This window comes from Dendrobates tinctorius, unplaced genomic scaffold, assembly GCF_039654945.1.
Source record: "Dendrobates tinctorius isolate UK_male_01 unplaced genomic scaffold, ASM3965494v1 ptg000241l, whole genome shotgun sequence".
Taxonomy (NCBI): domain Eukaryota; kingdom Metazoa; phylum Chordata; class Amphibia; order Anura; family Dendrobatidae; genus Dendrobates; species Dendrobates tinctorius.
The window spans coordinates 19,531,598-19,545,621 of NW_027361908.1; the positions used below are offsets into that span (position 1 = coordinate 19,531,598).

The 14,024-nt window shown below is 40.2% G+C and overlaps 1 protein-coding gene across 3 annotated transcripts in view; it reads left to right on the plus strand.

Annotated features, from left to right (window-relative positions):
- Nucleotides 1-14,024, plus strand: part of TMTC2 (transmembrane O-mannosyltransferase targeting cadherins 2) — a 454,418-nt gene that overhangs the window by 201,013 nt on the left and 239,381 nt on the right. The gene's annotated exons all lie outside the window — the stretch shown is intronic.

Sequence of the window (14,024 nt, forward strand, 5' to 3'; positions counted from 1 at the left end):
TTAGTTTGGAAATGTATGGAGGAAAAAGGTTATGGATGGCTTTGTAGGTCAGTGTTTGTAGTTTAAATTGGGTATGCTGGGAAATTGGGAGCCAGTGATGGGATTTGCAAAAAGGGGAAGCTGGAGTGTAGCGAGGAGAGAGATTAATTAGTCGGGTAGCAGAGTTGAGGATGGACTGGAGGGGTGCGAGCGTGTTAGAAGGTAGGCCACAGGGGAGGATGTTGCAGTAGTCGAGGCGGGAGATGATTAGGGCATGCATAAGCATTTTGGTATAGTGAGGGTTAAAGAGTTAGTTAGAGATTAGGTTTAGAGGGTTAGAGTGGTTAGATATCTAACCATCAATGTTATGTGTACTGAGGAAATCATCCAGCCCTTTTTTCAAAAGTTCTTATAGTGTCTGCCATTACTACTTCTTGTGGTAGGGCATTCCACAGTCTGACTGCTCTATCTGTAAAGAACCCTTTCCAATTTAACTGTCGGAATCGCCTTTCTTCCACCCGTAATGAGTACCCCCCTGGTCCTTAGTATGGTCTTTGGAAGGAATAAATCATGTGTCATTTGTTCATGCCTGTCTAATAATGAGATGTGCTGGCGTCAGATGCTCCTGAATCATGAAGATACGAATACCTCACATAACAAAATATCTGTCAAAAACCCATTTAGAGCTCTGTTCTTTATAGGATTATTATGTATTTTTCCACGACTGCATTATATTGAGTCCACTATAAAGTGGATAAGTAACTAATGAGTGGGTGGCAGTGTGTATGTTCTATGTATCTGCTGGAGAATGGCAGCCAGAAGGAAAGCCTAATGAATTCCTTTTCCCACTTTACTGAAAAGAACAGCAGAGATTAGGACACATTAGCCTGCCTTGTGATAGAATAACAATCATCTCCTCGGTTCCTCTAAACTAATCTCCTACCCGTTGCAGCTAACTGCCAATTATTAGGTCTACTTTGTTAATTGTAAAATATGCTAATGTAGTAATTAATAGAATGCGCTAATCAGTAGTCTTGTGTGTTTACCGTGGTGTTAATTAACTCTGTTGACAATCTTTAAAACGATAAAATGAGACATCCTTGTTCTTTTCTATAATTAAATTTCATCCATTGTGCTTTATCAGTGGGAAAGCCTGTGTCATGGTGCTACAGAACCTATAGGTATTTGGAGGGGACAATTTCATTCCACCGATGAGTATCAAGAGGATGTCTTAAGTACGTGGAGTGGGAAAATGTTATGACACACTATTTTTACCTGATGCTTGTTCATAATTGCTAGTACGTTCCATAAACCACATTTGTATAGTGTAATAACACTACTGATAATGTTAGTCTACTTTACTGCACTCTGTTGTTAGCCTGGAAATGCCCTGCAATCTGTGGTCCAGTTATAGAGCAGGAGCTGAAGCGATTATTATATAGGTTTATAGGAGATATTCAGCATAACTTGTGAGTTAGTCATTGATACTTATGTATAGTAAGGCATTTGGAGTCCAGTGGGCGGTCTTAATCAGTGATTGCATACTATAGAAGTAAAAAAGCAGGACAAAAGGCACAGTTGTATGACCTCGGGTTAATGAAGCTGCACACACATCGGGGAATACGGGTGCCACTTCCAAGGAAAATATGAAAACCTCAAAAAGAGGAAAAAATCCCCCAAAAAATTCAGATACAAACCAGACAGGCCTAAATTCATCAGCTCTAATACAGGGTGCAGCGGACCCAAGTAAAATGGCAGCTGCACAGGTGCATAAATACTAAATGAAACAGCCAGTCTACAATCAGGGATTTGCCGTGTGGCACACCAGTGCAGAAGAAATAATCCGCATGTGGCAGTGTTCACACAGGGAATGCAGGGCTTCTGGCTAACAGCCTCTTAGTAACACCATAGAGAGGGGCTGCCCAGTGCCAACTAGAATGCATCCCGTGTGAACAGAGGCCACAAGTTTGCAGAACCATTTGGGCCCAACTGCACCCTGAAAGAAATACAAAAAGTGCACAAAAAAAATATCAATATATGTAAGGTATTGGTTGATATTAAGGCCTTAATACGGAAGCTGGCAAACTGCGTCAAAGTTCCTTACACTTGCCAGTCCTACTTTAACATGAAAACCTCAAAAAGAGGAAAAAAATCCTCCAAAAAATTCTGATACAAACCAGACAGGCCTAAATGCATCTGCACTAATACAGGGTGCAGCGGACCCAAGTAAAATGGCAGCTGCACAGGTGCAATAATACCAAATGAAACAGCCAGCCTACAATCAGGGATTGGCCGTGTGGTACACCAGTGCAGAAGAAATAATCCACATGTGGCAGGTGTTGACCTGTTGAAGCGCAATGTAAGGGCAAAACGATCGTCGTCTGAAATTGCTCCATGGTTTTATCTGCCTGCTGTTGGTAACTTGATGCCACAACAAAGGAAATTTTTGCACGGGACGGATTGTTCCTATCCACTTTCTTCTCTATGGTTAATCAGTGATTGACAGCCTTCCTTGTAGAAGTGTGCCAATAGAGATAGCTGTTCATTACTGAATAGGATTTCCCACTGGACTCCTAACCCCAAAATGAGCAGAGAATTCAGTGGATGAGTTAAATACTTTAGTGAATCTTTTCCCACAAACCAACATATTAATTTGTTCAGCCCTTCTAGCTCTATGTTCAATGTGACAGGTTTAATTTAATACAGGCGTCAATTAAAAAAACTGACCTTAGGGGAATGAAATCGAAAAGAAGCAATCCTGACTTTATCCCCAACACTCCTGTCCCACTGCTTAATGGTCTCCCCTTTGGTCTTATTTTGTGGTGCTGCCTCCACACACACGAAATGTTAGTTCAGGTAATGGCTACCACAGGTGACTCGCATAACCCAGTGACTGGCTGAGCGCCATTTCTTGCATGTTGAGGACAACAGGGAATAGAAGCCAGTGGGGAATATCTGGATTATTGGATGGGAAGAGATGGGGGATTGGTAGAGGTAGGTACTGCTTCTTTTCGTTTTTTCCCACCAATTGTAGCCTTTCAAAAAATATAACAATTAATTAAATTATGATTACCACTCCTTAAAAGATAATCTTTTTTTTTTATTTTTTTTTTGAGTGCTTTTGGACATCCTTCCATGCAGAATTGGCTAAATTCTATTTATGGATGAGCCCTATGCATATTACCCCCCATATGGTCTCATTCACACTTCAGGTGTTAGTCTGTGATTCAAGGACCCGTCGCCAGTATCCTGACGCAGCTTCAGCAGCCTCGTAGACTTATGAGGCTGTGTAGTTCAGGGCAAGAGAACTGCAGCCAGATGCATGACACATACAGTTAGGTCCATATATATTTGGACAGAGACAACATTTTTCTAATTTTGGTTCTAGACAGTACCACAATGAATTTTAAGCAAAACAATTCAGATGCAGTTGAAGTTCAGACTTTCAGCTTTCATTTGAGGGTATCCACATTAAAATTGGATGAAGGGTTTAGGAGTTTCAGCTCCTTAACATGTGCCACCCTGTTTTTAAAGGGACCAAAAGTAATTGGACAATTGACTCCAAGGCTATTTCATGGACAGGTGTGGGCAATCACTTCGGTATGTCATTCTCAATTAAGAAGATAAAAGGCCTGGAGTTGATTTGAGGTGTGGTGCTTGCATTTGGAAGGTTTTTCTGTGAAGGAAACATGCGGTCAAAGGAGCTCTTCATGCAGGTGAAACAAGCCATCCTTAAGCTGCAAAAACAGAAAAAACCCATCTGAGAAATTGCTACAACATTAGGAGTGGCAAAATCTACAGTTTGGTGCATCCTGAGAAAGATAGAAAGAAAGCACTGATGAACTCATCAATGCAAAAAGACCTGGGTGCCCACAGAAGACAACAGTGGTGGATGATCGCAGAATAATCTCCACGGTGAAGAGAAACCCCTTCACAACAGCCAACCAAGTGAACAACACACTCCAGGAGGTAGGCGTATCAATATCCAAATCTTCCATAAAGAGAAGACTGCATGAAAGTAAATACAGTGGGTTCACTGCACGGTGCAAGCCACTCATAAGCATCAAGCAAAAAAAGGCTAGACTGGACTTTGCTTAAAAAGCATCTAAAAAAGCCAGCACAGTTCTGGAAGCACATTCTTTGGACAGATGAAACCAAGATCAACCTCTACCAGAATGATGGAAAGAGAAAAGTATGGCAAAGGTGTGGTACAGCTCATGATCCAAAGTATACCACATCATCTGTAAAACACGGCGGAGGCAGTGTGATAGCTTGGGCATGCATGGCTGCCAGTGGCACTGGGTCACTAGTGTTTATTGATGATGTGACACAGGACAGAAGCAGCCGAATGAATTCTGAAGTATTCAGAGCCATACTGTGTGTTCAGATCGCGCCAAATGCAGCCAAACTGATTGGTCGTCGTTTCAAACTACAGATGGATAATGACCCAAAACATAAAGCCAAAGCAACCCAGGAGTTTATTAAAGCAAAGAAGTGGAATATTCTTGAATGGTCAAGTCAGTCACCTGATCTCAACCCAATTGAGCATGCATTTCACTTGTTAAAGACTAAACTTCAGACAGAAAGGCCCACAAACAAACAGCAACTGAAAACCACCGCAGTGAAGGCCTGGCAGAGCATCAAAAAGGAGGAAACACAGCATCTGGTGATGTCCATGAGTTCAAGACTTCAGGCAGTCATTGCCAACAAAGGGTTTTCAACCAAGTACTAGAAATGAACGTTTTATTTACAATTATCTAATCTGTCCAATTACTTTTGGTCCCTTTAAAAATGGTGGCACATGTTAAGGAGCTGAAACTCCTAAACCCTTCATCCAATTTTAATGTGGATACCCTCAAATGAAAGCTGAAAGTCTGAACTTCAACTGCATCTGAATTGTTTTGTCTAAAATTCATTGTGGTAATGTCTAGAACCAAAATTAGAAAAATGTCTCTGTCCAAATATACATGGACCTAACTGTATAAGTGTCAGCTTCCAACAGCAAAATCAGCTGTTTACTGAGGGTGATCTGCAGTGACTCCAATGTTAAAGAAGTATGTGATGAGACAACCCTTTTATTCACTGAGGACCTGGGTATTAGGCAATAGCATAAACTGCCATTCAGTTATTGTTTGTTAAGATGGTAAGGTAGCTTACCTTTCTCTTTTACTTTATAGGCTGTTCAAATATCATTCAACATGCTAGTGATGGATTCCCTTGGGGAGCTGTCAGTTTCCCACAATCTAAATATCTCTATTTACTAGTAGTAGTTTTCTGAGAATAAGTGTTGGTGAATTGTGTTTTCTTTTGCAATTAATTAAAGTGTGGGTTTACTTCACTTAAAGGAAGCCTTTAAGCAAAGTTATCGCTACATGGTGCTAATGGGCTCATATATACCTATGTAATGGCTCCTGACCTGTTAAATTGTTACTAGAATGTAAATTGCCAATTCAGGAGGAGGGCTTGCACTCTAGCGCCACCTATTGGAAGTAGCAATCTTAAGTCAATATCAACCCTGGAACCAGCTTTGTCACATGACTTGGGTTAAAAGCTAAACCAGAATCTCAATTCCCAGACATGTTTGAGGGTGTTGCTCTTCCTTAGTGCAATGCATGAGATTTGGTTTGGCTGTATGAGAGGTCTGACTGGGGTGCCAGTGTCAGTAGACTGATAGGCTATGCAATGCTCCTCTGGGAAATTGGATTATATTGCATGTAAGGCTCCTTTTTACTGGCACGTCACTCCCACAAGGAGAGGCATTACCTCTTATATTGAAAACTAGGATGTTGAAGTTTTATGATATAGTGGTCTCTGTAGTCCTGATTGGTATAAAGTCGATCATGGGAGAGTGGTCTTGCTAACGGAGCCATTGAAGCACCGTCATGATGACTATTGAGAGATGCACATGGCTGTTTTAAAACTTCAAGTCGCTACAAAGGTAATTGTAAGCTCTGTAGTATCCTGATGGCAGTTTAAACTTTTCTTACTTTCACTTAGCAGATTACTTCTACAGTGTGCAATATTAAGGGGAATCTGTCACCACTTTTTTTTTGCATATCATGTAACAATATCATTCAATTTAGTGTCAGTTCTGCATTATACACTTACTTTTTTTACCCCTTGACTCCCCACCAATGATACATAAATAGCATTTTTTTTATTCCTCCCGCGGTGTATGTAAATCTGCTCAGTCCGGTGGGCGGGGCTTATTATCCGTCTCCTCCTCCCCTCTTGGCTTGCTCTACGCATTCCTTTTGGGTAATTCCTGCATTCGCACGTGCGCATTCAAATGGTCCCTCACACGTGCGCAGTATGCTTTGCCCTACTGTGTCCAAAGCCAAAAAAGAGTATTGCGCATACACCATGACTTTCTATGGCCCAGAAGTATATATTTTCTTAATACAGTATATTGCATTCATCATATTATATAGCACTGTGCACTTAGTTTCTCATTTTACCTTTCTGCACAGTTAATTCTTCTCTTTCCTTTGCTTTGTGTAGAAACAGAAAGTCTCTTGTCCTGTTATTTATCATTCTCCTCAGTTTTCACCTACTGACCCAGCTGCTTCACTCCTCTCCTACTAATGGCCTTTGCAATGAGTCATGCAGAGAAAATTGATCTCCTGTTTCTAGATAGAGCTTAGAAGGATTCATCTAGTCAGTTTTTAATATAGACCTAATAGAAAAGCGAAGAATTATCTGGGGTGAAGGACAAAATGAGCAATTGTAAGTACACAGTGCTATACAATATGATAATTGCAGTATATTAAGAGGATACTAACTTTGATTGGAGTGTGTCTTTAAGATTGTGGGATGGCTTTCACTGTAGCATGTATATGACAGGATAAAAAAATCCTGTATTCTTCATCAATAGAGAAGTGCCAAGCCCGTAAAATAACGTTTAGTACCATTTCTGGATAGGATGCTGTTCCCACTCTTTTCAATTATGCATTCTACAATGACTTTACTTGTGGCTTGGCTAATCTTGTACTTACGTTAGCCAAGGAGCTTGAAAACCTGCCATGGATGACTGGTAAATGCTGGACTGAAGTAAATGAACGCTTCTCCTGTGACTTGCTCCATATGTATCTTTGCATACTCGGGCTGGAAAACTGTTCTTCAATTGCTTTCAAGTATTTTAAAACTGTCGTTTGTGTCTTACTGTGAAATGTCTTTTTATACAATTTTGTGATGTACGATGATAAATGTTAGATCTTATTACCCTTCCTCCAAAAGAAAGCATCCAGCTGGTCTTACCCACCCAAGGGCCTTTTTGGCCTAACTTTGAGATTATTTTCGATAGATTATTTTCGATTTGTGGGCGTGAGATCTTAAGCGTATTGCAGCATCAATTGGATGAGATTTTCCAAATCTCTTCTCTGTCCTCCAGAAATAAAATCTGCAATGGAAATTGACAAGAGATCAAATCTGCTGATGATTTTGACCACGCCCTTTGTAGTGTATAGAATGCCATCTGCTGCAAATCCGCATCAAATTATTGCAGTTTTTGTTGAGGATTTGGTACAAATCTGTGCAAAATCTGCAGTGATAAATCTGAAACCTTGAAGGAAAGTTTCTTTAACTCTCCCACGATGGTGGTTGCATCTGGACATTATCTGTAGCATGGGCAGCCACCTCAACATTGTATGCGAGGAGTGGCCAAACTAAATTGGGGAGCAGGGATCAGAATAGAACATTACTTCAAGTACGGTAATGCTTTTTAACATGGTCATCAAACTTTTTTTTTTACCACCGTATTACAGTATGAGAAGTGAGTCCCATTTCTAAAGATCTGCAGTGCTGTCAAGACTTGAGAGGCCCCAACATTCTATACTCTATACCCAACTGGGGCAACACGGTGGCTCAGTGGTTAGCACTGCAAGGTGCAGTGCTGGGTTCAAATCCCACTAAGGACAACATCTGCAAGGAGTTTGCGTGTTCTCCCTGTGTTTGTGTGGGCTTCATCACATTCCAAAGACTAATAGGGAATCTAGATTGTGCTAATGATGACTGTAAAGTTTTGCAGATTATGATGCTGCTATATAAGCAAAGCTAAAAACGAGACAGTCTTCTTAAAGACCCTGAGTGCACACATTCACCCTATTGTGTTGAAGTATCTATACGTAAAGCAATGCATGTAATTTTATTTTTTAAGACTTTTGCTTTTCAGTAATGACATACTTCTACAATTCCTAGTCATTGAAAAGTCATGTGTGAGGGATCTAAATATGTATGTACCCATTGTGCACTCGGTATGATGTGTCCCTGATCCAATGTCTCTGGCTTCCTGAATTTCGATAGCCATGGACTCTGTAGATGACACATGTTCACAGATGTCTCAGTTTAGATTATAGCATTCCGACAACCTGTAATTTGATCATTTGGATTTACATAAGAGCAGGCCAAGTATAAGTAATATGACAGTCGTGCTTTTCTCGATGACCTCATTGCTGAAAGCAATATGTTAAATGTCATGTTTTTGGCTCATACTGCACAGTCACAAAATGCTAATTTTTTTGGCAACCCTGTCACTTACTAAATGCGTAGCCTGGTGTTTTCACATACCAGATATATATTATGACTTCTTATGATTTGTGTAGTAATTCTGAAATGCAGCCTTTTACATTAATATCTAGGTGTTACCTAAAGTTGTAGGCTAGCTCTGGGGTTCGTTTTCGAAACAAGAGTTTTCCATTTGTTCTCCAAAGATTCATTAGTTTTTTTTCTCTAAATGTCAGGAAAGCAGTGCACACTTATTGGCAGTTATGTAAACACATTGGGAGTTATTCATCAAATCTTTTACGCTAGAAAATAGCTATAACAGTTTTAATTTGCATAATTTTTGCACAACGGGGAGTTGAGCAAAAATGTAACATCTTTTGGTGTTTTCACGCCAGTTTGAACTGGCTGTGATGAAACGGGCAGAGCTTGGGAGGGGACAGGACGGGGCAAGGTCACCCCCGCATGTCAAATAATCAAATTTGCTGGCGTTTTGTATTCCAGAAAGTTCCTTTAGTATTTCTGGTACAGCGCTTGGAGGCACGTCTTACGTGGAACATATGTTTTTTGGAGTATACAACAGCTGCATGCGTATGCTGTTGAGGGACTATTTTGAGTAGATGGCGTATGGTTAATTAGTATAGGTTTGTATATGTAGTCCTTCTAGAGCAGTCTGTGATGAGCTATACCCAGCCTTTTGGTTGTCCCTGTTGTGCCTGCGGACAGGACCTCCAAAGAAATGGAAACCTTTGCAGCAGCGCCCTGCTGAAGTGGGCAGGGAGAAAAAGGGCTGGCCTGTACTGGGGAGAGGGGCTTTGCTGGGTTTCTTTGGTAGTGTTCCTCTGTCCTGTATAGGTGCATAGTTATGCAGGACAGGTGCACCCAATACGTCGCTGTGCGCCCCTGACTGCTGAGGTGCTCCTCAGTGTGTGGATGCCTGTCTTCTAGCACTAGTTAGTCTGACAACCCCATCTACTCTACCTGCTATCTGAGCAGCACATAGTAAAGTTCACACAGCGCTGCCTGATTTATCCATTTTAGCATACTGAGTGTTCCAAATATCTACCAATGAAGTACTGTATCAAATAAAATATATCAGTCAATTAAAAATCTTGTGCACCATATTTAATATGGAAACCATGGAGTAAGCTCTTGTCCCACCAACCCCTCTTTAAAGTAAGGTTTTGTTGCCCCGCTTCCCCATGACCCTGCCAATGACAGTTTAATAGTACATTGGTAAGTACAATCTGCGCCTTCTGCATCGACATACCCACTGAGCCGAGTGATTGGCTTTAGGACTGTAATGTGACATCACCACATATAGTCTTGTCAACTTGTACAACTAAATATGTACGGTATATGTGTGTGTGCGTGTGTGTGTATATATATATATATATATATATGTGTGTGTGTGTGTGTATGTATATATATATATATATATATATATATATATATAATGTATTTTTATTTAACTCCTCTGGTCTTCAATTTCCACAGTAGTGGGTGTCGGACTGGAGGAATTTCAACGTATCCTTATTTTTAATCAATCTGTTTCACTTCTAGGTGTAGCGTTAAGGAATTACACTCTTAATAGAACTGCCTAGTAAGCTTGATAAACTGCTTTCCCATACTAAATAAGATTACCAGTGCTGTAAGCATTAGGTGGCTTTTATTGTAATACTCCAGCCGCTCAGATGCTGCCTCAGCACTCCGACAGACATTCAACCTTTAAGTCTCTAGTTACCTTGCTAATAGCTGTAGAATTTTCTTGCATTACAGTGATGAAAAAAAGTTTGATTCAGCTTTATTAGTCATTATTGTTAGCGTTATGATGCTCTAGAACTGGACAGAATTTTGGTTGTAGAATTGGTTGAGGGCAATCTGATAGTTATAGGCTTTAACACTTCAGGAAACAGCATCATCAAGTCTACCTATCGTTTTCTCTCCTTTGTCTCAATGTTTTCTGCTTATGGGAACAACTTAAAGAAGCACTCCCATTAAAATGTTTATGGGCTAAACCTGTATATGTAGTTTAGAGTAGATATAGTCATATATTGGCCAATTGCCATCTTCTCCAGTGCCGCGCCGGTTCCCTTTTTAAAGGAATCTGTCACCACATTTGACCTATGTAAACCATTATTATGGGCATACAGGCTATAGACTGTTGAATACAGTCCTCCTTGTGTGTCTCAGATAAGATGCGTTGTTGCTGAGAAATCATCTTTTATCACTTCATATAAATGACCTCCTCCAGGCTCTGGGGTGGATCTTGTCTGGAAGATAACTCTGCCTCCAGCGCTTGTTTTACATGAAAGGGATTTGCCAGTGTGATGTGTAATGATTACTGCTGTTACCAGTATGATATGTACTGATTACCACTGTTACCAGTGTGATGTGTAATGTCAGCTCTCCAGTGAGATCAGGAGAGCAGAAAGCGGTGTGTGACTATACCTAACACATCTGCAGTTTTCTCTCTGCTTCAGCTTTCATCTCAAAGGCAGACAGTGTGGCAATAGTGTTGTAATACAGCAGAGTTGAGAGAGAAGCAAAAAATGTGTTTGCAAGATGACAAATTCCATTTTTCCTGCACTGTTACTTGTCTCACACTGGTAACAGTGGTAACCATTACATATCACACTGGGAACACCTCCTTCATGTAAATAATCTCTAGAGGCAGAGTTATCTTTCCAGACAACATCCTCCCCAGAGCCTGGAAGAGGTCATTTATATATAGTAATACAGGATGATTTCTCAGCAACAAGTCATCTGATATGAGAGACATGGGTAGGGATTTTTTCATGGAGTCTATAACCTGTATGCCCATATTAATAGTTTAGATATGTGAAATGTGGTGACAGATTCCCTTTAAGTGATACTCTCCAGATCTCTATATCTGAGCCAGAATTAGATTTTTAGATTCGTTGGCTTCCGTTGTAAGATTATGCTCACATGCCTCTTTTTTTCCACAAAGAATGCTTATTTTTTCCTTGCAGATTTGAAGCAGTTTCAGATATGCAGCATTTCAATTCCTTAAGTATTTTTGCAGCTTTTTTCACCTATTCTAATGAATGGGGAAAGATGAAACAAAATCGCACCAAGAAATGTTAGGTTTTTATGCAGCGTTTTCCTGCCAAGATTCAAGTTTTTTCTGCAGAAATGTCTGGTGCAGCAAACACTTCAACTTGTGTACATACCATAAGAGAGACTTCAGGTTCTCACTTAGCCCTATATCATCTGACAAATCATAATCGTCATGTGACCCTAAAGATGACTGGAGTGGCGCTGGAGACCTAGGAAGACTGCGATCAGTGAGTATGTGTGTGTTGCGGATGCCACTGCCCCGCAGTGTGAATACATCATAACACACTGCGGGGCGGGATCTGGGGCCTCCACAATACACAGGCGCAATAGCCTGATGTCGGTTCTCGGCAGCACGCACTGCGCATGCCCGAGAACTCTTGTCACAGCACAGACGCCGGAATTCAAAACAGGATGATGCAGCGACGCACAGGGGCATCATGATGGATGGGTGGTGGGCGGCGCCCAGACACAGGACAGGCATGATGGACGGATGGTAGGCGGCTGATACAGGGGAACACACCATATCTATGGGACACATTACAGGTATGAGGAGCTAGTTATAAAAGTCGAAATTTCAGCATCACTAGGGGTCAGAAACGGAAGAGCCACCTTCACAGAATGCAGCCTTAGTGCTGCTGAAAGTGGCTCTTAAACTGAAAAACACCCTGAGGGGGGTGACAGGTTCCCTTTAAACTTCTAATACATTCATATAGGTCACAGCACTCCAAAGTGAGTACTGTCAAGCAACTTAAGGGGAGGTGCAAAGGATTGTAATTGAGGGAGGGCAAAACGGTGCACTGAGCACCTGGCCATGCCAAGGATGCACCTAGAACTCCTCACTTACATATGTAATATAACTGTACTACTGATATGACTTTTGTAGTGACAAAGTCCCCTATAAGAATGTGTAAGTAGTTTAATTTGAATTTTGGATGTGACAGACTCCCTTTAAATGTATTTCCAATTCATCATGAGTTGGCTTCATTAGTTGAGGGCGTTGCACTATCCATCGGGCTAGCCTGCATCATCAGCGGCATACTCTGCTCTCCCCATGGCTGCGGTTGTCTGGAAAGGTAGCTGTCAGCTGATGGCCACATATGGATGTGTGGGCTCTTTTACTTTTTGTACTACTTATAACTTTTTTAGTTTGCCCAAAAAAATCACTAACATGTAGATTTCCATTGTGGTGCCGCTATCTGTTAGAAGCAACTGTGTTTTTGACTCTTTAGCCTTCTGTATTTTTCTTTCTGGAAAATTATAACCGGATGGGATCGGTTGTAATAAACAGGTCTTTTTGCTATCCTGCATCTACTTTGCGTCTTGGTATTTAGTTGATCGTTTTCAGATACGGCGACACTTACTCCAAAGTAACTTAATTGACTCTGGATCATGGAGACAGCAGCATAAAAACAGAACCAAAATCAATTAATTTGTTTAAACTCAGAGTTGTGAATATAGAACAAGCACAGTTCGGTAAAGAAATGTAACAAAAAATATATTAAAATCAATAAAATGTTTCATTACTGTCAATGATTAAATTCTACTATGGTTTAATGGAAAGCCTTCTTCATAAAGTATCGGTATAAATATAATAGTCACATCTCAAAGAATAAAATTCTCCCTGGAGGATAACCTTCAGTCTTCTGCTTGCACTTGTATAATCTTGATATGTATCTCTTCACCTTGGAGCTTTAGCAAAGGACATGATATAATAATACTGTATGATTTAATACTTTAACCTTGGCTAGGTTATTGGTACAGGAAATGGGCAGTATGACCAATGCCAGCGTGATTTGGAAAAGTTACATTGTAAAAGCGGAGTTTTGCAGTTCTGTGATCTTCCACTGCTTTTTAAAGAAAATTATATGTTTGAATGGCAATGAAGCAGAGATGGATACCTATTTATAAATGCCTGATTATTGTGTTTCTGTTTTATTCCATTAAAATGCTGATACTGTTAAATAAATGAAATGTGTGTGTAATCATGTTTATATAGTGTAGAACTTAAGTCCAATATACTGTATGAATTTAGGTACCTTAATTTACAGGCAATATCAATATGATCCACAGCTGTAGCTGGTTGTGCAAATGGAGGCACAAGTTCATGGCAAGTACAGGTATATAGATGTACAATTGAAACCAGAAGTTTACATGCATATGTGTCTTTTTACATAGTGTATGTTTTTCTCAATATCTGACATGAAATCAGAATAAACCTTTTCCCGTTTTAGGTCAATTAGGATTAGCATAATTATTATTTGCCAAATGCCAGAATAATGAGAGCGAGAAAATGTTTTAAGGCATTTTTATTACTTACTGCAAAGTATAAAGTTTACATGCACTAAGATTACTATGCCTTTAAACAATTCTGCGCTGCCCATATGTTGATGTCATGTTTTTGGAAGCTTCTGTTTTTTGGCAACATCTGAGTTATTTAGAAAAACATCTGTGGATGTATTTTAATG